The following is a 23048-nucleotide window of genomic DNA, read 5'->3' as shown; positions in this document are numbered from 1 at the left end:
GAGACTCTGAATCATCTGTAATCAGGACAACTCTTGCAGAGACAAGATAAATACATTACACTGCCTGAAAAGTGTGAGGATCAGCTTAGGAGAACCTACTGTTGATACAAAGCATTTGGATTTCTCCTTAGAAAATAAAGTGCTTAGCTTGGCTAAGATGCTACTGGCATTGCCTCTGTTATAGTGCATGATCCTTCTGCGTATGGTGGTTCCTGAAGCTGACTCCAGCGCAAGTCCTCACTATGTGAATCTCCACCAAACTCCTCCCAAGGCAGATTTGTGCAGATTTTATTCCTCCACTTAACTTTCCATTAATTTGCTTGGAAACAGCAATGTGCTCAGCCAGCTTCTTTAGCAATGATCATTTGTTGTATTCCGTCTTTGTGGAGGGTGTCAGTGACTCTGCTGGACCATGATCAGACTAGCAGTCTTCTTTATAAAAAATAAAAAATAAATTAGAAAAGAAACTCCTTTATTGTCCCACAATGGGCAGATTCGGCCATAGCAAACACACATGTGCACACTAAATCAGTAATGGAAAAAAAACAGCTAACGTTAGTTCTACAGCAATATAGCATGAACTAGAAAGGCCAAAAAAGTAAAAATACAACCACAGTAAGTACTGTGTTTATGATAATATGGCATATTCAAGTAAAACATTTAATATTAAAGTTAAACGGTGAAAACAACAGCCGAGTTACACAACGATGTGAGAAAAATATGCAATATGTATGATTGTACAGCATCCCCTCAGAGTAGCTAAAAGGTGTGCAAATGGACATCAGCATCTGAGGGACAGTGTAAGCAATTCCTGATCAGATCAGAAGTCGTGCAACCTTTAGCATGTTGTAACCACTTATTGAGTAGCTGGGCACGAAGGACCTGCAGAAGCGCTCCTTAAAGCATCTGGGATGCAGCAGTCTGTCACTGCAAGAGCTCTCCAGCTCTGCAACAGCTCCATGCATGGGGTGGGAGACATTGTCCATCAGTGATGTGATTTTTCTCTCCCACCACCTGTAATGGGTCCAGGATGCATCCCAGGACAGAGCTGGTCCTCCTAATGAGCTTATGCAGCCGCTTCTACTCAGCTACAGATCAGCTGCTGCTCCAACAGACCATAGAATAGAAGATGGCTGATGCCAGCAGTCAAAGAAGGTCTTCTGGAGCGCCCCCTGCAGTCCAAAAGACCTCAGCCTCCTCAGCGGGTGGAGTCTGCTCAGACCTTTCCTGTAAAGAGCATCAGTGTTGTGAGTCCAGTCCAGTTTATGGTTCAGGTGAACACACAGGTACTGGGAGTCCAATATCTCCACATCAGTTCCCAGAATGTTCAGCTGTGTTGGAGATGTGGGTCTGCGTCTGCAAAAGTCCACCAGCAGCTCTTTAGTTTTTGCTGCATTTAACACGAGGTGGTTCTGCTGGCACCAGCCCACAAAGCTCTGGATCTCCTGTCTGTACTCTGACTCGTCCTCAACTGTGACGAGAGTCATCAGAGAAACTATGAAGGTGGTAACCTGGTGAGCTGATGGAGAAGTCTGCAGACCAGAAACGGTGCCAGCACACTTCCCTGTCACAACCACAGCCCCCTGTCCTCACAAACTGTGCTGGACCAGTGGTGGACCAGTGAGTATCCACTGGGACAGGTGGTGGTCCACTCCTGACCGCTCCAGCTTGTCCTTCAGGAGTCCTGGTTGGATGGTGTTTAAACTAGGCCATCTCTGTTACAAAATCTTTTTCTGAATTGGTCTTGTTTTTATGAGGAAGTCATTTGGCATTTTTATTACGGTAGTTATTAAAAAATCCCAAACATTAAAAGAAATAAGAATCTGAAACAAAACAATGTGCCGTATTTTTTTAGACTATAAATTGCTCCGGAATATTAACATCCATCCATCCATCCATTTTCCAAACCGCTTAATCCCTCATGGGGTCACGAGGGGGTGCTGGTGCCTATCTCCAGCGTTCACTGGGTGAGAGGCGGGGAACACCCTGGACAGGTCGCCAGTCTGTCGCAGGAATATTAACATTTTATTCAGAAATTTATTTCACATAATTCATGACTAAAAATTGACATTTAATCTGGTAAAACAACTTATTCAATTGCACAGCTGCAGCAAAAAACGACTGAATAATATGGAACATACCTGGGAGGTTGAATAGGGTAAATTAGCACAACACGCCACCAACTTCAACCGGGAAAGTTCTCGTTAGAGCATTTCGGTCTAATTATGCTGAAATTACACTGTGTAACGGTGCTACACGCTAAGCTAACAATATGACACGAATGTTTCAGAGCAACATAAAGCTGACGTGCATCAGAGAAGTAATAAAATGGCAGGACAACAGAGCTGTAAGCTAGAGCTAACTGTAACTAGCTTCACGGACAGCCCAATAACAGGGTTCTGTAGCCATCAGTTTCCGTCGAGCTGCAACACGCAACGCAACACCTCGTTGCGCGAATGCATAGTGAAACAGTGAAACAACATATGTACATGTGTTCAGTCTTTGTTGTTTATAAGTTAATGTTTTCATTTATTTTAAGTGGTACAGGAGCAGGATATAGTTTTCACAGGCCTAGAGCGCCCTGAGTCGCTGCTAAAGGCACTTCCAGGTTGGATTAGAACCCCGTGTTGCTCTTAGTCTGTTCTGGATAAGGGTCTCTGGCTCCTTGTCCTGCACTCCATTCTCGTTGGCTGTTCTGGCCCACGGTGAGGGACAAGGGTTCTGCTCCTCTGAGTGGGACCTCTCGCTCCTTCACGCCATCGTGTCTTGGTGTATGAGCACGCCCAGGAACTGGTTCCCTCTGAGTTGAATAAAAGTACTGTAAGATAGAATCATGTAGAAACTAAAAATAATGGCCTATATGAATAAAATAAATGTTCACTTGGACTCCTGGCACCGAACCAAAATGCACGAGAGTCAGAGCATAATCAGGATGAAATTAGGAGGTTTTAAAGCAGGACAGGGTCCTGCTGAGAAGCCGGTTCGATCCCAGTCACGGCCTACTCAGTGCTGCTGCTGGCTCTTCTGTTGTTGCACTGTAAAAAGCTCTGGCATTAAACTAATTCAATTCAATTCAATTTTATTTATATAGCGCCAATTCATGAAGCATGTCATCTTGAGGCACTTTACAAAGTCAAAATCAGTCAGATTATACAGATTGGTCAAAAATTTCCTATAAAAGGGAACCAGTTGATTGCTTCAAAGTCCCGACAAGCAGCATTCACTCCTGAAGAAGCGTAGAGCCACAGGGAGAGTCGTCTGCATTGTCCATAGCTTTGCAGCAATCCCTAATACCGAGCAAGCATGAAGCGACAGTGGAAAGAAAAACCTCCCATTAGTGGGAAGGAAAAACCTCCAGCAGAACCAGAACCAGGCTCAGTATGAACGGTCATCTGCCTCGACCAACTGGGGTTACAGAAGACAGAGCAGAGACACAACAAGAGAGACAAAAAAGCACAGAAGCACACATTGATCCAGTAATTTGTTCTACATTAGATGGTAGTAGTGGGTGATCTGTCTTCTCTGGATGATGTCACAGTTAACAGAACGCCAGACCAGGTGTACCTACTATGAAGAAAAAAAAGACAGAACAAAAAGGTAAAAGCTGAAATGACGACAGTCATTTCAATGTAATACAATGCAAAACTGGAGAACAGTAGAAATCAGTAGAGTGAGAAAATTAGACCCTGATGTCCTCCAGTAGCCTAAGCCTATAGCAGCACAACTATAGAGATAGCTCAGGGTAACATGAGCCACTCTGACTATAAGCTTTGTCACAAAGGAAAGTTTTAAGATTAGTCTTAAAAATAGATAGGGTGTCTGCCTCACGGACCAAAACTGGGAGTTGGTTCCGCAGAAGAGGAGCCTGATAGCTAATGATCGGCCCACTGTACTGGGTTTGTTATGGGTCAACAATAGTCTACATTCTATAGTTAAGTCAGAAAGATTCATACCCTAGGCAGATTCAGGTTTACTGTTTCACTTATTCTGACCAACATGTTTCCCCACTTCATGTTTTGGAGCTGTCCAGCAAGAGTCCGAAACCGAATTTGTGAAAGGAGCTAAAGATGAGGGTGATGACTTGCAGCTCATCACCAAAGACGAATCACTAAAATACCAGGGGGACATGCAACAAGCTGCTCAGCTATTGTAAAACCAGCCTGACTGATGTAATGCCAATAAACATTTTCCACTGATTATTAAGAAATGTATGAACAATTTAGTTAATTTTTATTAAGATGTAACCAAAAAACATTTGCGTTCTATTCCATCTCAGAAGCTTGGCTCAATGAAGATTAACGTTAATCTGTCTGGGGTATTAATAATTTGGGATTTAGCTCCACAGATTCTCAACTGATCAATTTCTTAAAGTATAACTCACCGCAAAATCAACTTTTTTCACAGATAAACTGTATAAACTGGGCCTAAAAGTGCTACTTTCATTTTACTGTGCAATTTTTAAAACTTTTATGTGAACTTGTTTGGTTCTGCAAAATTTGTCTTAAACCCGATTTAGTACTGCCCTCTTAAGCTTGACTGGTGGTGGCTATTGCAGTTGAAATTTCCTATTGGCTCAAACAGTACATGCTTTTGCATCATAGCCCTATATTTGGGAAAGGACTATCAAAACACTATCAAGATGGTGTATATAACTTTATTTTATCATGATCAAACGGTTTTTGGTCTTTTCTTATAAACATATAACGTGGCTTTAATAACACTGAAATGACATTTTCGATATTTCAATATACATTACAGTCTATGATTACAGCATTTGTCACTGACATATGTTCTGGGTTTTATTTAGTTTTATATTTTATTTTTTGTAAAGCAAATATTTCTAAGTTTACTGTTTTTATCATCACAGCGGTTTATGTGCCTCCCAGCGCAAATACAAAAGAGGCCATGAGTGTTCTCTATGGGACCATCTTCGAGCTGCAATCTGCACATACAGAGGGTGTTTTCATCATTGCTGGGGATTTTAACCAGGCAAATATGAAAACTGTTCTCCCTCATTTCTACCAACATGTGGATTTTGCAACTCGGGGAGAGAACACTCAAGACTTAGTTTACACAAACATAAAGGCGCATTCAGAGCAGCCCACTGACCCCACCTGGGCTCTTCAGACATCTCTCTATTATGCTAATTCTTGCATACAGGCTCCTGCTGATCAGAGCTAAACCTGTAGTGAGGCAGGTGAGGGTGTGGACTGAGGGGGCCATGGAGGCGCTCCAGGACTGCTCTGACTGGAACATGTTCAAAGCTGCAGCAACTTATGAGGACAAGATCGACATTGATGAGTACGCCATGACTGTGTCAGCCTACATCAACAAATGCATTGAGGACGTCAGTACCACTAAAACCATCATCACCCAAGCCAACCAACGGCCCTGGATCACTGAGGAGGTCCGTTGAGTGCTAAAAGCACGGAACTCAGCCTTCAAGTCTGGTGACAAATGGTAAATGGACTGAACTTATATAGCGCTTTTCCAGTCATGCTGACCACCCAAAGCGCTGTACACTATAGCCACATTCACCCAGTTGCTCTCAATAACGCGCACACATGTATACACTGAGACGCAGCTTAGTAGGCAACTTGGGGTTAAGTGCCTTGCCCAAGGGCACATTGACATGTGGCAAGGGGAAGCTGGAATCAAACCCACAACCTTCTGGTTGCCAGACAACTACTCAACCCATCAAGCCACAGTCGCCCAAGGAGACACTGAGGACATCGAGAGCCAACTTTAACCATGCCATCAGGTTAGCGAAGCGGAACCACAGTCAGAAAATCCAGGAGCTTTTCCATGAATCCAGTGTTCCACATTTTGCATAACAATGTGTCCAGAGAAATTAGTGGAATGAAAAGGTGATTTATTACAAAAAAATGGGTTTTAACAAACAAGGCAATATAACACAATGTAAAACAAAAGAAGGGTCTAATAATCTTAACAGTGCTAAGTGTAAATTAAGTTACTAAATGTTCAAGCAGGTCAGTTTAAAGTAACTCAACCCAACCCAAAAGAGAAAAGAAACACACACATGCAAAGGGAACACCGAGCTTCCTAAACACGAGCTTCTAGCTGGTACAAAGTTAACCTAAACATGGTTTCCAAAGTACTTAACCAAACCACCAAGCCCAGCTAATTAGAATGGCCCAAAACAATTGAAAACACCAAAGGTGGGGGAACAGCTTAACACAAGCCGTTTCCTACTAGTTAGTAACAAAATTATTTCATAACAATTGAATCATTATGCATTATGCAAAGTTGACAAACACTTAATTTAATCATTATGCATTATTTAATCATTATGCACATTGTGGTGGTAAACCGGTAAAGTACTCCAAAGGCAAAAGATATCATTCTCCATAGGTTCTGCAGTAAAGACTGAAATCTGCTCTTGCAAGTAGAGCTTAATTGACAGTGGCTCCTGAATGGATGGTAAGAGGTCAACTTGGGGTGAGATGCGCAACACACTTTATTTCTGCAACAGGTTGGTCAAGTCTGTATGTTTTAAATATGCTATATTAATAAACTAAATAAACATCACCAAGAAGGTACAAATGAGGTTTACAGTGGTTTTGGTGAGGCTAGAGTTCATAATAGTGTAGTTTTTGATTCCGTCCGCCTGTCCATCCGTCCGTTTTCTTCCGCTTATCCGGGTTTGGGTCGCGGGGGTAGCAGCTTCTGTAGGAAGGCCCAGACGTCCCTCTCCCCAGCCACATGGGCCAGCTCCTCCGGGGGAATCCCAAGGGGTTCCCAGGCCAGGTGAGAGACATAGTCCCTCCAGCGTGTCCTGGGTCTCCCTCTGGGTCTCCTCCTGGTGGGAACACCTCACCAGGGAGGCGTCCAGGAGGCATCCTGACCAGATGCCCGAGCCACCTCAACTGGCTCCTCTTGACGTGGAGGAGCAGCGGCTCTACTCTGAGTCCTCCCCGGATGACTGAGCTCCTCACCCTATCTCTAAGGGAGAGCCCAGACACACTACGGAGAAAACTAATTTCAACCGCTTGTATCCGGGATCTCGTTCTTTCGGTCATGACCCAAAGCTCATGACCATAGATGAGGGTAAGAACTTAGATTGACCGATAAATCAAGAGTTTTGCCTTTTGGCTCAGCTCTCTCTTCACCACAACGGATCGGTACAGCGCCCGCTGCACAGCAGACGCTGCACCAATCCGCCTGTTGATCTCCCGCTCCATCATCCCCTCACTCATGAACAAAATCCCAAGATACTTGAACTCCTCCATTAGGGGGTAGCACATCCTCCCCAACCCGGAGAAGGCACTCTACCCTTTTCCGGTTCAAGACCATGGTCTCAGATTTGGAGGCACTGATTTTCATCCCGGCCGCTTCGCACTTGGCTGCAAACCGCTCCAGTGAGAGCTGTAGATCACGCCCTGAAAACGGATCCCCTCAACACCTTGGCTTCGCCTAGAAATTCTGTCCATAAAAGTTATGAAAAGAATCGGTGACAAAGGGCAACCTTGGCGGAGTCCAACTCTCACCGGAAACGAGTCCGACTTACTGCCGGCAATGCGGACCAGACTCTGACACCGGTCATACAGAGACCTGACAGCCCTTATTAAAGGGCCCAGTACTCCATACTCCTGGAGTACCCCCCACAGGATCCCTGACACGGTCAAATGCCTCCTCCAGATCCACAAAGCACATGTAGACTGGTTGGGCAAACTCCCATGCCCCCTCCAGGATCCTGCTGAGGGTGTAGAGGTGATCCAGTGTTCCACGGCCAGGACGGAAACCACACTGCCCTTCCTGAATCCGAGATTCGACTATCCGACGGACCCTCCTTTCCAGAACCCCTGAATAGACCTTACCAGGGAGGCTTAAGAGTGTGATTCCTCTGTAGTTGGAACACACCCTCCGGTCCCCCTTTTTAAATAGGGGGACCACCACCCCAGTCTGCCAATCAGGGGGAACTGCCCCCAATGTCCACACAATGCTGTAGAGCTGTGTTAACCAACACAGCCCCACAACATTCAGAGCCTTAAGGTACTCAGGGCGAATCTCATCCACCCCCGGGGCCTTGCCACTGAGGAGCTTTTTAACAACCTCGGCAACCTCAGCACTAGATATGGGAGAACCCGACCCAGAGTCCTCAGGCTCTGCTTCCGCAATGGAAGACGTGTTGGGGGGATTAAGGAGGTCTTCAAAGTATTCCGCCCACCAACTTACGACGTCCCGAGTCGAGGTCAGCAGCACACCACCCCCACTATAAACAGTGTTGGTACTGCACTGCTACCCCCTCCCGAGACGCCGGATAGTGGACCAGAATCGCTTCGAAGCCGTACGGAAGTCTTTCTCCATGGCCTCTCCAAACTCTTCCCACCCCCTCTCAAGGAGACTGATTCCAGAGCCAGAGCCATGCGTCTAGGTGAGCCCGACTATCTCTAGTCGGAACCTCTCAACCTTGCGCACTAGCTCAGGCTCCTTCCCCACTAGAGAGGTGACATTACACGTCCCAAGAGCCAGCTTCTGGAGCCGAGGATCGGAACGCCAAGGTCCCCGCCCTCGACTGCCACCCATTTCGCATTGCACCAGACCCGTTTTGCCCCTCCCATAGGTGGTGAGCCTATTGGAAGGGGGATCCATGTCTCCTCTTTGGGCTGTGCCCGGCCGGGCTCCATGTGTAAAAGCCCGGCCACCAGGCGCTCGCCAACGTGCCCCACCTCCAGGCCTGGCTCCAGAGTGGGGCCCCGGTGACCCGCGTCCGTGCGAGGGAACACAATGTCCATTTATGTTGCTCATCATAAAGGGCTGCTCCTTGTCTGGTCCCTCACCTAGGACCTTTCTGCCTTGTGTGACCCTACTAGGGGCATAAAGCCCCTGACAGCATAGCTCCTAGGATCATTGGGACACTCAAACCCCTCCACCACGGTAAGGTGGAAGCCCAGGGCCACTATTATTAATCATGATATCAAATAGTACTGGGCTTATTACCCTCCATTGGTGTGCCATTTTATACTTTAACTCTTATTTTCCTGCCTGTAAAGAAACTTGCTATCCAGTTGTACATCCTCCCACCTACTGTTTTCCCATTTATCTCAGTTTCCCTTCCACAATGAGTCAGAAGCTTTTTCCTCGTCAAAATAAAAACAGCTATCATCAGTTCTTTCATTTTTAGTCCTTGTTCTATATCAATACTTACTCTCACTAGTGCATCTATTGTTGACCGACCTGTCTTGAAGCCACACTCCTTTACTAAACAGTCTTTTATTACTGTTTTTAGTTCTTTCATATTTATATCTTCATCTAAAATTGATATTTTATCTTCTTTCCTACATCACTTTATTATTTGCGTTTTTTATCTTTTTTCTCTGCGACAGACTGGCGACCTGTCCAGGGTGTACCCTGCCTCTTGCCCATTGAAATGCTGGAGATAGGCACCAGTACCCCTCGCGACCCCATGAGGGATAAAGGGAGTAAAAAAATGGATGGATGAATCTTTTTTCTGTGTATATTTCCGAGGCTTCCCCACTGATCACTGCAGCAAATGCCTCGCCCAGAGCATCAGTCTTATCTTTATTAAACACCACTATTTCTCTATCTCTAACCAGTGCTGCTATTTTAATAAAAAAATTCCCAATTTTTTCTTAAACTTTGACCATATATATTGTAATTTTATTTCCAATTATATGGAGGAGCAATAAACTCTCCTTGTTTTAATTTTTGCATGCTTCATTGTTTTGCGGGCCTCTGCCCTTTTTCCTTTGTAATGTAAAGTTTTTGCCTGTCATAATTTTTTGCAGTGCTTTAAATGCTTCATTGCGCTCTTTGGCGGCTCTGCTACAATCCTCATTCCACCGTGGTACATTTTTGCCTTTCCTTTTATTCTTGCGTTTGGAATATTAAGCTCTGCCACATTTAATGTACTTTCTGTTACCTGTTTTGTGCATGCTTCAGTGTTTCCTTTTTATGTTACCAAATAACCCGTCTTCCCACAAATTGTGTGAAAGTCTTGCTAGTGAGTTTCATTTGAGCACCATCTTGTTAATATAAATGTTCGTTGTCTAAATAAATTGTCTTTACTTATTGGTCTTACTGGAATGTGACCACCACACACACACACACACACACACACACACACACACACACACACACACACACACACACACACACACACACACACACACACACACACACACAAACACATTTACAATTGAACTAAACACTAATGTTAGATCAAGACCAGCGATCTTTCATCACCTACTCTGCCATTATTCTGCTGTCCCAGAAGCTGTTTTGTACATTGAACACACCGCATCATATTTCTTTCCTACACAATTTTCCTGAAATGTTATTAAATATATCACTAGAAATATTTATGTGGATTAAATTGTTTAATATCATTATATTGACAGTTAATTTTACTGTAAGTTAAATATTTCTATATAAACACATTCTCTGGGGGTATGATTCTCTTTATTTGCCAATTCATTTTTAATAAGCATTGCACGTCCCCCTCCACTGCCATCATTACTTCCATCTTGTCTAGCTGAACTGTATTTGGGAATTTTTAAATCTAATGATGGTCTTAACCAAGTTTTCTTCTGTCATGGTTTTCAAGCTTTTAGCCCACATGCAGACACTACGTCAAAGCTGGGAACTCTGCAAGCAAGGAGAGAGAGTAATTAGAGATTGGTTGAACCAGAGGAAAATACCAGAGGCAGTGCCGCTTACTGCTTGGCCGGGAGAACCTATCCGGGGAGGGTGAGTAGTCAGGAGTATCGTTACCGTGGCTCCGAGGTGGAACAAGGTGACTGAGTGACGGATGGTTTGACTGCGGCGACATTGATGGAGGACCCGAGCAACGTCACCGTTTATGGCAGACGGGAGGAGGTGCAGGAAGAACCAGAGCAGTCCAGGAGACCAGATGAATCCATGGGAATGGGAACTCTACCCCAACTTGGTACTGCCAAGTGAGTAAGAGGGGAACGCCAGAGCAGAATTTGAGCAGACTGGATTCAGAGCTGGTCATCGAGTCACGGTCGGCAGACAGTAAGTAATCCAACAAGAACACTGAGAAAAACAGGAGACAAAATTAGATCCAAGGCGAGGTTTCAAAAACTCACAAGATCGGGGTTTCAGGTCACAAGTTCTGGCCTAGGCATACCACGATGGGGTAAAACTCTGGCATCTTCCTGCTCGCCGTGTCCTCCTTAAATGCCAGCCAGGAAAGTGTATGATGCGCTGCAGGTGTGGACCACACCCACCCGTCAGCTGCAATCACCTGTGAAGCAGGAAGACACAGAGCACGGCAAACGAATCCTGACATCCCCCCCCCCCCTCAACGGTCACCCCCTGGCGGCCAGGAGGAAGATGTAGAAGGGCGTGAAGCCCAAAAGGTATCCAACAGAGTGGGATCCTCAATAGCGGAGCCAGGCACCCATGACCGATCCTCAGGACCGCAGCCCTCCCAGTCAACGAGGTATTGGTAACCCTTATCTCGCTGCCGGGAGTCCACAACCCTGAGGATATGGCGATTACTGCTGTCCTGTGTGGATGGAGGGGGTTCGGCCGGAGGGCAGAACCTGCTGGATATGACGGGCTTGATTTGAGACACATGAAAGGTGGGATGGACTCGAGAGTGAGGTGGTAGACGTAGAGGTGGTAGAGGTGGTAGAAGTCGAACAGATGATGGACTGATGATTCTTTCCATTTCGTACAGACCAGAGAATCGAGGAGCTAGCTTCTTGGCGGACGGGTTCGAGAGGACATCCCTGGAGGATAGCCAAACCCTCTGACCGGGTTGGTATTGAGGAGCAGGTATTCTGTGTCGGTTGGCGAATCTCTTATTCTGCTCAGCGGTGCAATGTAGGGAGGTTATAGTAGATTTCCAAAAATCCTGACAGCGTTGGATATATTGATTGATGGAGGTGAATGGTGTACGGAGTTCATCAGAGGAGAGGAGTGCTGTTTGATATCCCAGAGAGACTTCGAACGGAGAGTGACCGGTGGCAGACGAGACTTGGGAGTTGAGTGCGTATTCTACCCAGGGCAAAAACTTATTCCAATCGGTAGAAGAATAAGAGCTGAGGCATCTGAGGGTGGTTTCCAGCTGCTGGTTCATTCTTTCAGTTTGTCCATTGGTTTGTGGGTGGTATCCAGAGGTTAAGGTGTAACGAGTGCAGGGAGCAGAGAAGAAGTTCTTCCAAACCTGCGAAATGAACTGTGGACCCCGGTCAGAGAGAATGTCAGATGGTATACCATGGAGTCTGAATACATGCTTGATTAAGAGCTGAGCTGTCTGTAGGGCACTAGGCAACTTGCGGATGGGAATGAGATGACATGCCTTGGAAAACCTGTCGACTACCGTCATGATAGTTGTCATACCTTGAGAAAGAGGGAGTCCAGTAACAAAGTCCAGGGCGATGTGGAACGAGGGACGTTTGGGAATGGGTAGTCCAGACGGAGGTTGATTGGTAGGTTTGTTTTGCACGCAAACAAGACAGGCGAGGACATACCCCCACACATCCTTACTCCAGGAAGGCCACCAAAACCGGCGAGAGACCTGAGGTTGAGTACAGTAGATGCCAGAATGAGCAGAGAACTTGGAGTCATGACACCAGCGTAGCACTTCAGGACGACTGGCTTGGGGAACATATTTAAGTCCAGCTGGTCCAGTGCCGGGGTCAGGATCCAGCAGGAGAGCCTGTTGAAGGCAATCTTTGAGGTCGAAATGGCCTAGGGGGGTCTTAAAAGCCATCTTCCACTCATCCCCCTGGCGGATTCGGACCATGTGGTAGGTGTTGCGCAGGTCAAGTTTAGAGAAAATGACTGCATTGTGGACTGGTTCTAGTGCGGAGGATAACAGAGGAAGGGGATATTTATTCTTGACAGTGATTTGATTCAGCCCTCAATAATCAATACACGGACGGAGGGAACCATCCTTTTTACCCACAAAAAATAAACCCAGCGCCCAAAGGAGATGAGGAAGGTCGAATTAACCCCGCCTCAAGAGACTCCCCAATGTATTTCTCGAGCGCTATTTGGCTAGTGGGCAAAGGAGCTCCGGGTAATAGGTCGATTAGGCAGAAGAGAGCAAGCCTTATTCTTGTTGAAAACCTGAGGAAGATTGTGATGCTCCTGAGGAACTGAACTCAGATCAACTGGATCCAATGGATCAGGTGGTGATTTTGAAGAGCGTCGGAGCGTCGGCTGGGTTGACACCAGACAATGAGAATGACACTTCTGCGACCAGGCCTCTAAACGGGACTCAGCCCAGTTAAGATGAGGGTTGTGTTTCTGTAACCAGGCTAGACCCAGAACAACGGGTGAGTGTTTAACGGGGAAGATAAACAGAGACAAGAGCTCACGATTATTACCTGAAACAACCAGTTCAACGGGCCTAGTTTGATGAGTTATGAGAGTGAGACGTTCTCCATCTAACATGGATACCTGGAGTGGAGTGGGTAACGGAATAGTTTCGATTTGTGATTTCTTTACTAGTTCCAGGTCAATTAGGTTGAAGTCGGAACCTGAATCGACAAGGGCTGAAACACAGGGTCTCTCCTGACCAAGGACTAAAGTGGACGGGAGGCAAAAACCGGACGAGACCGAATCACAAGATGACGTGGGGATAGAAACGTTACTCCGGTCCGCCGTCTTCCCCACTATAGGCGACGGACCCGTTCTTTTGGCCAAATCGGACAGGAGTTGACAAAGTGACCTGGACCTCCGCAATAAAGGTATTGATTGGCCGAGAAGCGTTGTTGACGCTCCTCCTGAGTGAGACGAACTCGGCCAATTTGCATAGGCTCAGGAGGGGACGGAGGATTACCAGCCGTTCTGGTCGAAACTGGTCAAAACAAACTCATCGAAGGACTCCGGCTCCGCAAATGGGGCCAGTTTATCCTTTAACGGGTCATCTAAAGAATAAAAAAAGACGGTCCTTAATGGCCGACCGGTCCATCCGGCGGCCGCAGCACAGGTACGAAATTCAACAGCAAAATCACAAACGTGACATCCGCGTTGTTTAAGGGTCAACAAATGACGGGACTGCTGCAAGTGATCTGACTTAGCAGCGAAAACAGTCTTAAACTCGTTAATAAATTCATCAAAAGTGCAAGCAAAGGATCTTCAATCGGGGAAACGGGACTCAGCCCATCTAAGGGCTCGACCCGTCAAAAGCCGTAAGATAGAAGAGATCCGGGAATGATCAGAAGCAAAGGTTTGCGGAGAACGATTAAATGCTAAATAATGCTGAAACAAAAACCCTCTACAATCCCCGCTATCTCCGGCAAATTTATCAGGGTTAGGCGAAAAGCCCTCAGAGACATGCGCGGATTGATTGGCAGAATCAGTGGCTGAATCCTCTGTAGAGGAAGAGCCTGACGCGGCTGCAGCCAGCTGACTCGACTTGGAAGTAAGAGCCGCTGTTAGCTGGCTGAGCTGGGCGGTAACATGCTGTAGCTGAGTAGAATTAACCGCAGCTCCAAGCACCTGTATTTGGTCCTGTTGGGCAGATAACTGCTATCGGAAAGTGTCTGCTGGGTTAGGTTGGCCAGAGTTTTCTTCTGTCATGGTTTTCAAGCTTTTAGCCCACATGCAGACACTAACGGGAACACAGGAACGGTGTGGCTCGGGAGCTAGTAGTGGGAACCCCGGTCAGATCATCTCAGTTGTAGTGTCCTTGGGCAAGAAACTTTGCTGTGTTCGCCTGCTGGTGGTGGTCAGAGGTCACAGTGCTGATTGTTTGGCAGACTCACTTCTGTTAGTCTTCCCCAGGGCAGCTGTGGCCAAAGATACATGATTTTCACAAATAACAGAAAGTTTAGTATAGAAAAATGAACATATGATGAGCCTTCAGAACTGGTATCAGAATTCAGATATTTAGGATTATGGTTGGACAGTTCTTGTACATGGAAAACCCATATGAATCACTTAGAAACAAAATGTATGGGTTTGTTTTTTCAAATAATGTTTTTTATAACTCAAATTTAAATTGTGAATGGGTTGAAACGCATACCAAATGTTGTTCTAAATTAGTTACCTTAATTTGATCTCATTCCATATTCTTTAAGATGAACTTTGGTTATCTAATTTGGATCTACAGTGAACCAGGATTCACTGAATCATTCTGATGATGGTTTTCAACCATTTTATTTGTGTTTTAATTTATTTTGTGTTTACGTGGTTCCTTAGTTTCTTGTTATCTTAATTTTACTTAGAAATTTTGTTAAGTTTCCCTAGCCTAGTAGAGAGGATTTGTTGATTGGAATATAGTGTTAATTTGGATAAACAGCATTCCATAGTGGTGTTCTCTGGATGTTAATTTATTTCGGTTAATAAATTCTTATACTTGAAGAGAAGTTGTCACTCCATTATTTCATATTTGTGCAGAGTTTGCTATCAAAAGAATGGCAGTGCTCAAATCACCCTTTCAATATTGTCCTAATATCAGCTGTTTGGACTAACAGACCGAGGGTTATTTATTAAACATTAAATAACTTATAACCATGCATAATGGCACAACACTGGTAAACGTTTTGAGCCTGGGACGAATGTAACAACATGGTTAGGAAAGCACCACTCTGCAACACAAACAGCTAATGAAACCTAAGGAGGCTGAGAACAAACATAGAACAGACACACTGAGTTAGTTCAACCAGTTTTTTTAGAAATTATTACTACTGTACTTACTATGTAATACATACATACGTTTGTATGGGAATGTGAAAACTGAAATATTTAGGAGGAGTTGACTCATTTGTACTAATATAATGGTAATATCATTATAAAGTCATTGACTGTCAAAGTCTTTGAAGAGAGAGCTCTTATGCACAGTTAAAACAACATTCCATTGTTCTAATCTTTTGTTGTTGTATTTACTTTAATGTGTTCACGATGTGCTCCTTTTAGATCAGTTTTTAATCTATTTGATTTTGGCCATGAGCAACACACCGTCTCATTGGGGTAATGGGTGGGTAAGAGTAGAGAAGCTGCGGAGAGGTGTTCTGCTTCCTGGTCTGCACCCTGGCTTTTCAGCCATTTGGAGAACTAAAACATTTAATCAGATTCTTAGAAAGAAGAGCTGCTCCATCCCATGATTGGATGTGTTCTCTCCGTATCAGACCAGATTTTCCTTAAAAAGTTCAACAATTATCTTATATTGAATCTATCTAGAGGACATGGAGGATTGATTTTTCTGGACCCAGATTTAGATGTTTGTGTATAATTTAGACTAAAATAAATGAATGTGGTGGAGTAACTCCTTGGTAAAGCAGTTGGTTTGTCTCTATGTTGGGTTGTTTAATACTATCACACTGACAGAGAAAGTACTTAGGTAATTCCAGCTTAAGTGGAACAGATGAAGTTGTGTGTTATTAACGGTAGAGGGCAGCATTTACTCATTAAATAGTCACCAGTGAGGAGCAGTACTCTGTGGGGCCAGAGTTTCCCCAACATTTGATCCACCTGGGAGGAACACGCTTGCTCTTCCCTAGTTAACTGTTGACTGGGTGCTCTGTCGGTGGCATTGTACAGTCAGCAGTGGCACTAAAGTTTAGCTGTTTCTTTGCATGTTATTTATTATACTAAAGAGCAATAAAAGACTTCACAACTGTTCCTTCAGCTTTTGTTGAACTGAATAATGTTAAAAGGCAGGTTCTGTTGTTTCTCCGAGCTGGGCTTAGCATATGATCGGTAGCTTCTGGTAGAAATGTTAAACTGTTTGTGTTTTCCACCTGATACAACTGAGAACTGATGGCAGAACAGCAATGTATGAGTTTTTCCACTGAATGGATGACAGCATATCCTCAACGAATAGGCCAAGGAAAGGTAAAAAATATGGTATCTCACTAAAGTACACCTTTCATATGTTGGTAAATATTTTGTTATATCTTTTAATGGGACAACACTGAAGACATGTCACTTTGATACAGTGCAAAACACCCCAACACCCAGCTCTTAACGGCTGAGCTACTGGCCACAGAAGATAATTCACTCCTAAGTTGAAAATATCCAAATTGTGCCCAAATGTCAATATTTTGAGCAGTCACCATTATTTTCTAGCAGAGGAAGGAGTTCCCTTGCTTCACGGGTTGTATTACTGGAATCCTGTTTCGCTGCTCCATGACGATGTCACAGAGCTGCTGGAGACCTTGAACTCCTCCACCTTCTGTTTGAGGACGCACCACAGATGTTCAATAGGGTTTAAGTCTGGAGACATGCTTGATCAGACAAGGACATTAACCCTCAGTCTCTCTAGCAAGGCATTGGGGGTCTTGAAGGTGTGTTTGGAGTCATTATGTTGGAATGCAGCCCTGTGGTCCAGTTTCTGAAGGAAGGGGATGTCACAGTACATGTTGGCATTCATGGTTCCCTCAATGAACGGTAGCTCCCCACAGCCAGCAGATCCATGTCCTCAGTCCACTCGTTTTCAAACTTTTTGTTGTTTTCTTGTGCATTATCTTTAATATCGGCTTCATCCTGGGACAACAGCCATGCAGACCAGTTTCATGCAGTGTGGAGCGCATGGTCTGAGCACTCACAGGCTGACCTCTGAGCCCTTCAACCTCTGCAGTAATGCTGGTAGCACTCCTCTAGAGGCTGTAATGAAATAGTTTGGCTACATATGCATGCATTTGTTATTTGTTTTTTTTAAATGCTGTGGAACGCAAACACTCCTAAGTAGTGCCTCACAAATGGAACATCCCACGTTCGACTTGTCAATATAAGCTGCAAGTCTTTTAGGGTTTGTCTCTACCAGCTTTGCACATCTAGTGACTGAAATATTTCCCCATTCTTCTTTGCAAAACAGCTCAAGTTCATTTAGATTAGACGGAGAGCGTTTGTGAACATCACTTTTCAGACCATGCCACATATTCTCAATTGGGTTTAGGTCTGGACTTTGACTGGGCCATTCTAACACATGAATGTTTTGTTTTAAACCATTCCATTGTAGCCCTGGCTTTATGTTTACATCGTTGTCCTGCTGGAAGGTGAACCTCCGCCCCAGTCTCAAGTCTTTTGCAGACCTCAACAGGTTTTCTTCTAAGATTGCCCTGTATTTGGCTCCATCCATCATCCCATCAACTCTTTCTATCTTCCCTGTCCCTGCTGAAGAGAAGCACCCCCAGAGCATGATGCTGCCACTATGTTTGTCAGTGGGGATGGAGTGTTCAGAGTGATGTCCAGTGTTAGTTCCACACCAAAAAATTACATTTTGGTCTTGTCTGAACATGAGCACATATTCCCACATTTGCTTTGTCCCCAACATGGCTTCTTGCAAACTGCAAACAGGACTTCTTATGGTTTTCTTTTTAACAATGGCTTTTTTCTTGCCACTCGTCCATAAAGACCACATTTTTGCATGACTAAAACTTGTCCTTGACCTGTAAGTTTAGGTGGATGGCCTTGTCTTGGTAGGTTTACTGTTGGGCCATAGTCTTTCCATTTCCGGATGATGGACTGAACTATCCTCCGTGAGATGTTCAAAGCTTAGGAAATCTTTGCTTGCTTTAAACTTCTCCACAAGTTTTTCCCTGGCCTGTCTGGTGTGTTCCTTAGACTGCATGGTGCTGTTTGCTCCCCAATTTTCACTTAACCAAACTCTGAGACCGTCACAGAGCAGCTGTATTTGTACTGAAATCAGATCAAACACAGGTGGACTCTATTCAGCCATTAGCAATCATCAGGCAGCCTTTGAAGGGAAAGCTGGAGCTGTGACGTTTAAGCCCCACCTCCAGCCATCAGTGTTTGCTGCTGTTAAGCATTACTGGGTGACATTAAATATAATTGGAAAACTGTTTGGGCCTGAAAAAGGGGCACTCATGTTGTTGGGCACTGATATTATCTTAGCTATTTTCTATGCTGCTGGAAATTCACCTTTTCCAGACTCAAAAACAGGACAAATAGGAGATGCAATTGTGTTTGCTATGATTTTTAACAACGTTCCATTCAGATTGTCAACACCTGCCGGTTTATCTTTTCTTGCCTACAATAATTTTTCAACATAACTCACAGTAACTTTATGAAAAAAAAATATCTCCCTTTCATTATTTTATTCTTTATTATATTAGAGAATTGGTCCAAGTTTGTATAATAACAATATCATATGGTTTGGCTTTAAACTTGCCATCTGGTTCCACAAATAATGGATTAGATCTTAAATTTCTAACTTTGTAACCCATATATTGGTTATTAAAACTTTATAATATAACTTTTAAAGCCGATGTGTAAGGGAAATTCTTCAGCCCATGGATCAGCTGAGTTAGTAAAGATTTGATCTATGCATGTTGATGTTTTTGATGTTAGATATTTAGTCACCTACTTAAATGACATACACTGGTCACAGGAAGGAGGTGAGACTTTATTGAACAATGTGACTCATTCCAGTTACTATTTAGATCTCCCCCAAAAACATCTACTAGATCACACATCATCTAATACGCTTCACAAAAGCAATCAAGATACCAGGAATAAGCACGTGGGGGCCTGTAGCCACATCCAGAATAGGCTTCAAATATGGAACATGTACTTGTACACTGTTATTCCATTATTTCATTGATTTTACTTCAATAAGAGATAAGGACAAGCAAATAGATTGTCATTTTTCTTTCTGGGGGGAATTCAGTCGTTGCTCCAGTTGATTAAAATGTTTGTTGGTTATACTCTGCTTTTGAGAAGGGTATTTCCAGTGGTGTCGGTTAATCTACTTAGTGTCTCAGTCGTCTCCACTGTTGCCATAATTGGCTTTGTGGCCTAGTACCACTTGATCAGTATTATTCAATTTACTTCCTTGTGGCATTGGTCAAAAAAGCTTTTTTATCACTTTCAGCCTTCTTCCTAACAAAAGAAATCCTGGCCTCACAAGTTTAAAAGCTCATCCTCAGATCATGAAACTAGTTTGAAAATCTTCTGCAGGACTTAGACTAAGCGATGCCACCATCTTACTTCTCATTTTGTAGCTTTTCATCAGCATTTTGTAGCTTTGTGTAGTTTTTCAAGATGAAACTTTTCACCTTCTTTGTGATGTGTTATGTTAAATATATTTCACCAAATAATCTGACTGTTTCATCTGACAGCTCTTGGTGTTAACAAAATGGGAAAACAAAGCTTGAGTGAAGTATTCAAGAACATCATGTTTTGCCAAACATTTGCTGCTCTAAATGTTGTTTGGTAGGAACATCTCCCTGTTTGTCAGGTTATTTGGGCTTTCTGGATGTACATGTTGCAACTTCATTTATGTTGGATGTTGGTGTAGGGCTGACTTACTCAGGGATGTGTAACATTGTATCTGCTGTGGAACTACAGATGTGTTGTGCAACCTCTTCTATTTAATGAACCCATAATCTCAATTAGGTAATTTGCTATGATTCAATTATATAAACAGATTCTACTATCAAAAGCTATCGTACAATCTTCGCAAAGTTGTGAAATAAAATGTATTCGATGCCAACTATATTACACAGGACACAAAGACTGCAATCATCAATATTTCTATCTAAGTTTTCTACCTATTAAACCTATTAAAGCTTAAACAGCTAGGCTGAATAATTAAACCTTTATTACACATCTATTAAACCAGTGTTCCCAAACTTTTCTTGGTGGGCCCCCCTGTGATTGAAAAGAAAGTTTTGACGCCTCCTCCAACCAATCTTTTCGACAGTTGAACAAAGAAAAGCCAACTGTAGTAAAACATGTAACAATTAAATAAATTACAATCTTCTCTGAATCACAAAACTACCACATTTAAAGTGTAATTGTTTTAATTTCAACTGCATATTATACCGTGTAACTGAATTCAACATTGCCATCAATAGATACTGCTCAAAACAAATAAAGGGAACACTTGGAGTTACATTGTGTTGTTTAAGTGTTCCCTTTACTTTTTTGAGCAGTAGCCTATATATTTTTTTAAGATCCTCTCAATATTGATCATTTTTCCAGTCCATTTCAATCCCCCCTGCAAATTACACTACTTTGGGAACCACTGTTGACGGGCGGTGGTGGGGTGCCAAACCGTAATCTCTCTTAGGGCACCAAAATGGTTCTATATGGAAGGACTGACTGTTAAAACAAAACAAAATCCATCTTCAGCTCTCTGAACTGCTCTTTACTTCATCCACCTCAACATAAACCCCAGTTCTAGCTGAAGAAAAGTGACCCTAGAAGATGATGACTGTTATTGTGCCAAATGTATCTTTAGAAGTTGTTGCCCATAGCTTCCAGTTTAGCTCCATCAAACCATAATACATTTTCCCACAATGCTAAGATGGTTTTAGCCTTGGTTGGATATTTCATGGTAGTAAACGTTTTTCAACCCCACCCCCTAGACCAGGGATGTCAAACATATGGCCCGCAAACAATTTAGTCCGGCCCGGTGGCTAAATGCATTATCATTATTCCAAAAAATTTTTTTTTTTTTTCAGTGTCCTGTCTGGCAGTGTGGCAATAGGAATTGTTGTCTTAATGCCAAAAAGAACTCTTTCCACTTTCACAAGTCGAGCAGTACAGCTTTTACCATAGTGCTCTGCTTTATTTATGAATGTGAAAAGTTTTATTATGATTCATACGGGGAATATCTCTAATGATATGGACACTACAATGGGAAAGTAGGAGAGGAAAGGAAGAACAAGAAGAAAAAAACAAAAGGTGAAAGAAAGAGGAGATAAAAGGAAGAGAATGATAAAACAATTATTGGAAAAAAACATGTACTTCGTTTAATTGAAAATCTACAGTTCCTATATTGTCCACGAGGGGCGCTGTGTTTTAATCAGCAGATTGTAGCACCGAGCTTCAGATGTGGAAAATTGAGTTTATACCATTTCTTAATTTTTATCTGTTTGATGTATTTTGTCATGCAGGACAGTGTTTTTAAGTTCCAAAAAATTTGAATAAATGTTTTTTCAACATTGTACAATCACTGATCAGTTCCTATGCACAATGCACAAGTAAATGTTTAACTGAGTAAAAGTATTATTGAAATTGCACATACATTTCTTAAAAACGCTGAGGTTATTCATAATATATTGTGTAAAAGTGAAATTCATTTAATATAAAAATAAAAAACAAGTCCACTTTTATTAGTTCTGTTTAATCTTGCAATGAGTTTACTCGTGTGGCCCTCTTGAGATCAGATTAAGCTGAATGCGGCCCCTCAACCAAAATGACTTTGACAACCCTGATCTAGACCAAACACATGGAGAAGACAGCAGATTGTTGTTGCATGTAGAACATAACTAGCCTCGTGAGACCATCCTGATCTCGCGAGCTTTCAAGGTTTCACTCGCAGATCAGTCTGGCTACTTTCCGTTGAAGAAAATTTGGAGCCGTTCACCAAACAAACGTCCAATCAGCGTTGGCTTTGAGGCGGGTTGAGGTGTGACGCATCGGGAAGCGCGACAGTTCAGTCTAAAGAACATGGCGGCTTCAGCCGATGAAACTAGCGTTAGCGTGGCTATCGAGCAAGTTTTATCGGAATTACAGAGTATTTCTTTGCTGAGCTAACGAGCCTTTACCTGCAGCAGCAAGAGTAGCTTGGCTTGTGGTTGTGTTTTCGTCGTCGCTCTGTTACGAAGCATGTTGACGAGTACGTCATATGCTTCGTTGATCTGATTGGTTTATTTGGCCCGTCTATCACCAACATAGGCCAATCAGCTAACCAGTATTTTTGCCCCTTCCCAAAATTACTTCAACGGAAGGTTTCCAGATGGATATGCGGAGCAAATCCATCTGGCGGAGTCAGGTAAGAACATAACCAGTACTTGATGGAAATTACAGTTGCTTCTTAACTGTCATTGGCTTCTCAGTAGCCTCTCTTTTGGTTCTGCTTTGTTTCCATTATTTTGGAGAAATGTCCAGCTTTGGTCATGTTACTGTCATGCCCCATTTTCTCCTGTTATCATGACGGCCCTAACTGTGCCATTGTAATTAAATAATGCTAGGTGTACCCTTTCTACTTACCAATACCTTCACACAACAATATACTTCTGGCTGTTTGTAACGTCTCTATAAACTATGACTAATAGATGGAAACAACAAGAAACCCAAATAGGACTGGTGAACTTTACTGAAAGTTAAGG

Source organism: Fundulus heteroclitus, chromosome 20 (assembly GCF_011125445.2).
Source record: "Fundulus heteroclitus isolate FHET01 chromosome 20, MU-UCD_Fhet_4.1, whole genome shotgun sequence".
Classification (NCBI taxonomy): domain Eukaryota; kingdom Metazoa; phylum Chordata; class Actinopteri; order Cyprinodontiformes; family Fundulidae; genus Fundulus; species Fundulus heteroclitus.
Note: the sequence above shows the minus strand (reverse complement) of the source record.